The sequence below is a fragment of the Labrus bergylta genome, chromosome 7, assembly GCF_963930695.1.
Source record: "Labrus bergylta chromosome 7, fLabBer1.1, whole genome shotgun sequence".
NCBI lineage: Eukaryota > Metazoa > Chordata > Actinopteri > Labriformes > Labridae > Labrus > Labrus bergylta.
Genome location: NC_089201.1, coordinates 4,549,944 through 4,555,602, shown reverse-complemented (window position 1 = coordinate 4,555,602; position 5,659 = coordinate 4,549,944). Strand labels below are relative to the sequence as shown.

General features: G+C 40.4%; 1 protein-coding gene across 1 annotated transcript in view; it reads left to right on the top strand.

Moving 5' to 3' along the window:
• Positions 1-2,872: 2,872 nt before the first annotated feature.
• zgc:77158 (solute carrier family 45 member 3) overlaps positions 2,873-5,659 on the top strand; it is a 44,435-nt gene continuing 41,648 nt past the window's right edge. The window contains exon 1 of the mRNA XM_020651087.3: positions 2,873-3,002. The gene's annotated coding sequence lies outside the window, so the exon portion shown is untranslated. The remainder of the gene's footprint in view (positions 3,003-5,659) is intronic.

Sequence of the window (5,659 nt, the reverse complement as noted above, 5' to 3'; positions counted from 1 at the left end):
CTCCCTGGTACCTGATGTGATTACTTTATTGAAGCTTTTATACGGTGGCCCTGAATGAAGGTCAACTGCAAGCACTTTTCACTGAACGAAAGGAAGAAAACAACTTTACAACTGCCCCATATAGGACGATTTGTTTGCAGCCAATAAGATCGACATCCATCATGACAAACAGATTATAAAAGAGACATAACAATGAAAAACACATCAGAGAGGAGGATAGATTTTTCTAGCTTTAAACTTATTCTCATTTTATCTAGTTTTATTACATGTTTAACCTCCTGTGTTTCCTCAGTCCCTTCAGTACCTGTTTTTATCTAGTTGTTTCACATTATAGTTTTTGGATTGGGGGGTCGTGTTGTTGCTGTTTGACTTATTTTGATGTAAAAGCACTTTGTGATACATTGGACAGTGGATAGAGACACCAAGGACAGTGTGTGTGTGTGTGTGTGTGTGTGTGTGTGTGTGTGTGTGTGTGTGTGTGTGTGTGTGTGTGTGTGTGTGTGTGTGTGTGTGTGTGTGTGTGTGTGTGTGTGTGTGTGTGTGTGTGTGTGTGTGTGTGTGTGTGTGTGTGTGTGTGTGTTGTTTTAACCCCCCCTCCCCCTTCACAGTGATGCACTTGTACTGTAATTTGGGGCAGAGTTTAATTTAGTGTTGATGGGTTATCCACAGGCATGTAATCTCTCTGAAGTCAATAACCCGTGTCATTCATTGGTATTACATTCCTGCACATCTAATGGGGGCCTACAAGCTATTTCAGACCGACTGGAATCAATTCAGCCTGTCAGGAAGTTTTGCCACAGCCACGTTCAGCGCTGCTGTACGGATGATTAAAAGATCTGATGGGTGAAGAAATCAAAGCACGATGATGCCTTCTCTTCCGACGAGATACACAACATGGCCAGTGGCGATGAGGTCTCTTTAATGCTTCATGTCAAAACTGTTTATAACACACCACCGCGCTGAGAACCCACAAAACTGTAAGAATTGTTAGGATATGCCTCGTTGAGTGTTTGTCATTTTTAGGGTTGGTCTCAGCGGCCGGGAGTTTTCAGTTTCCTGAGGGGGGGAGACGGTATTCTGCCGATTCAGCACAACGGTCCTGCTCTCAGTTCTGTACATGTTTTAAAACAATCAGGGCAACATTCAGACACTATAGGCGTGAAAAGGGATTCATCCATGTGGAGGTTTCACCCTGCAGAAGTCAAAGCCACTCGGTTAGAAAACAAGCACCAGGAGGCACCTGTTCTGAGATGTTTTGACTGGAGTGAAACCGAAGGCCTTCTTCTGTCGCAGCAGACGCATCTGATATGTGTCTCACGGGCACCGACACATGAGCAGTCTTCCACAGCATGAGATAAAACATCAATTCAAGCCTTGACAGGAACATTGTCTGATGTAAGCTAAAGGAAAAATCACCAGTTCTTTATGGAAATTTGGAAAAACATCGATTTGAGTAGGATATCAATATGCATGATGTACTGTAAGTGTGCCACATGATCAGCAAAGGAGGACACAATATTTAAGATGTTTAAATTGAAATTAATGGATGCATTTTATTATGAAATCATTGGAGAAATAGTCATTTCCTTTAGATCAGGCTTTCCCACTGTTGTGGTCCCCCATGTGGGGTTGCATGGAATTCAAATGGGGAGTTTGAATTTATAGATCAATAAATGGTAAATGGACATCAGCTTGTATCATTCTTTTCTAGTCTTCTGACAACTCAAACCGCTTTGACACTGCATGTCACATCTACAGATTCACACACTGATGGCAGGGGCTGCTGTGTAAAGTGTCCATCAGTATTAACTAGTCTAATTCATACGCATTCATACGCAGCCACCGAAGATGCGAGAGCAATCTGGGGTTAATTGTCTAGCCAGAGGACACATCAGACTTTATTTCATTATGTCAGAGCTCCACATAGCATATCGGGTTAAGATTCTGGCAGTCTTCACATTTGGCCAAAAATTGAAGAAGCCAATTTGATCAGTTAAATAGATTTTTTTTCTTTGTGTTTGAAAAATGTAAAATAAAAAAGGGAAATGGATTTGGAAAAGTAAGAATAAAACCATTGAAATGTTATGTCAGACTTTGTTAATCATATTGAGAAATATCTGAAGCATTGTGTAAAATCATTAACAAATCGAAACCTGTTTTATTACCTATTTATTCATCTTTTTTTCACAGGTTCTCTTTTCCTTTTCAACATCACAGGTACTATCACCGGAACTTGCTTTGTTTTTTTATTAGAAGACGTAGCTTGACCATTATGAAGTACTAGTAAACAGTTGTGATTCTAGAGTCTGTTGGGGCACCAGGCAAAAAATAATGTGAGGCCCTTCAACCCACATTTATCACCATAATGTCTGCTTGTTAACCCTCTTCCTCTTTTTTCCTCTTTCTTTTTTCTCTCTCCTATAAACGGTTAATTCCTCTTTATTTTTCTTGGTTGACTTTCATTGACAAATTTGAATTTTCACAGCATTAATGCATGCAACGCTTTGCAAGGCAGCCAGAGTGAATGCTTTTAAATGGGGCCCCCTTAGGGAGGTTTCCTACTGTCATTGCAAAATGTGCACAATTTGGACCGCTGCTGTGGTTTTTGTGAGCCCTAAGGGGCCCCCTACTGGACTAGGGTCCCAAGGTTGCCTGTCTTGCCTGTTGACAAGCAGCGCCTCTGCTTATAAAATTACACTAAAACAAGATTTACCTCAGTCAATTTAGCAAACACACGTTTGAATCATGTATTGCTTTGTTATGCCATTTAATAAGAAATAATGATTGTTTAATTGAGAGAATAGCGGAAGTTGGTAGTGCGTATTGCAGTTTTATTTTGAAATCGTGACCGGAAAGAGTAACTGGTGTGACGTGGAGCTTGACGTCGGTTGTCACAGCTGGGTATCTCTGCCCCTCTCTCTCTACAAGTTGAGTAAGTCAGCGCTAACGTCGGGACCGAGCAAGTTGCTGCATGGATTTCCCGGAGCTGCACATAACTTAAGGTGAAGTTTACACTAAAGAGGCTCCAACGACGGAGAAATATCTTTGTTTTAAATACGTACCGTTCCGTTATTTGGCCTTGTTTGTGAGAGACGCGGTACTTTAGTAAGTGTGCGGGTTTAAAACTTATTCATCGTGGCTGACCGCGTCGAAACGTCGGACTACGGGGCTTACATTTCGAGCCTAGATCTCGGCTTGTGTGTCGCTGGTTCTGATGCCTGTTTTTATAGACCTACGACGACACCAGCAGAGATTTGTCTGAGCTGAAAATGGAAGTAGCCTTTGTGATTGTGTTTAGTCTGAGTGTGTGCATGAAAGGTGTAACATAGCGACCCAGGGTCCAGCAGCAGCAGCAGCAGCAGCAGCAGCAGCGTGGTGCTTTCTGGAAGTTTTTCCTACTCTGCGTCGTAGACTGCTGCAGCTCCACACCGGGCTCCCTCCCTGCACATACGCACGGACGGATGCGCTGCCATGGTGCCAACAACTCTACAGGCTTAGTGACTGACACAACCTTTGCTGTAATGCTCACCAGAGCTGTCGCGTAATTGGCTGTAAACATTTGGCGCTGTGCTGGGCGAGAACCCCGCTGTTTTGACACATGGATTTATGATGGGGGAGGAGGAGGCGTATCAGGAGGACACCCTGTTTGGAAAGTTGCTCCCAGAACTTGTCCAACAGAGTAGCCAACCTTTTAAAATGTTGTTTCTGGTTGTTTTCATGCGCTGGTCAAGTGTTTAGTAGATTAAAGTGATCAGAGAGACAGCTTAGCTCAGACATGCTGATGCAGCTGTGAACACAACTCTTGGCAAATAAATAGCATCATGTATTTATTGTACTGAGATTAATGAGGAAACATTGTTAGTAGGAAAACTTCACATTTCTACAGCTGATGACTTATGAGCAGGAAGGCTGTCCCCTGTGTAACTCTGAATGGATAGGACATAGTCAGAAATCAGAGAGTCAGGAATGACCTGCGGGAAAGGAGCCACATGTCGGATTCCAACCCGGGGTCGCCCACTTGGAGGACCACAACCCTTTGTACATGGCATGCACACTGACCACTAGTCCACCGGCGACCCTGAATGTCTCTTTTTTGCAGCAGCAGACGTTGAATTGGTAAACTGACTCACTGGCTCCTCATGCAAAGTTTCCTAACAATCTTTTCTTTGGGGAAACGTTGACTTCCTTCTTACTGTGAATACTCACTGATTTAATAATAACTAAGTTGTTACAGAAAATAACAGGAATACATTCTGTGTGTCTAGACTGTGGATGATGATGATGGTAAGAATAGAGTCTCTTCTAATATTGGTAATTATCTGTCAGTCACTGATAATAAGCTTGTCAAAATTTACAATACTTCAATACCACGTTTAAAGCAATATATCTCTTATTCTATTGATCAATAGTTACGAGAAGTACTGAGAGAAAAAGATAATTTAGAAATTAAAAAATGCACACAAACTCTCATCCATCTAAATTGTACAGAAACGTAACATTTAGGTGCGGTTTGGACAGTTTGCCTGCATTCTTTGATCATTAGAAACAAGTAATGAATCGATACCGGCTGGTTAGGACTTCTATTTTTGTTACTGTGGTATTAAAACAGGAATCCATATTGTTGTAGTTTTACTTTTACCATTCAAAGTTTAAAATCCTGGTATTGTTACAGCTCTTAAAATACTCATAAGTGTGTTTCTTTTAAACTTTATAGGCAAGGAGGACAAAGTTCTTGGAAAAAGCTTTCATGATGTCTTTTCTTTCAGAGATAAATATTTTCAATCATTTATTTACACAAAAGCCCTTCTAGGGACAAGTGGTGCAAATTAGCAACCACTATAAACACTTTAATACTTGCTGTTTTCAGTTTGTTTCTGTTCCCTATCAAATCAACCAATAAATATATATTATGAAAAATACCAAAAATCAAGCTAGATAAATTCATTGTGTTTATTATGTTCATGTTAGGTCTGCATGACATTAGAAAATAGCACCATGTGTTATTACTTTGCTCAATATTTCGGGCCACCAAATGAAGTGCATCTGCTGTTCTTCATGTTTACACAATACCCATGTTTGTAACTTTTTTTTTTTTACTCTGAATTTGCACCAATTAATCTGATGGTAGCTAATAGTTAGCTTAGCTTCATCTGACTGCATCAACATGGTGTTGAAACATGATGGTTGTTATATCCACAGTTTTGGTTCTAGTAAAAAACTGGTTTAATTTTCTCCATAGTGGATTTGATTATTAGCCATGATGTCATAACCATCACAGGTAGACCGGCCAAGAGCTACCTGAGTGTGAAACAATAGTTAATGCTCCTGTAGGAGACACAAGTTCAGATGATATCAACCTCGTTTTAAGAACAACGTGGTTTATTGTTCTTGTTCATTGTTCTCGGTGGAGCTCGCTGTTACCATGGTAATGTTTCCTGAATGGATAGTTTTTCTAGCAGGCTAGCTATTGATTTAGCTAACATGAAATGTATTGATAACCTTGTTACGATTAGTGAATGTTATTTTAATAGAATAACACAAACTACAACTTGTTACAACACTTGTATTAACAGGACAAACACTAAAACAACGACTAAAGTTACATTTAAGAAGAAGCGGTATCATTCGCAATGTATTGTGGGAAGGGTAGTTCATTGTA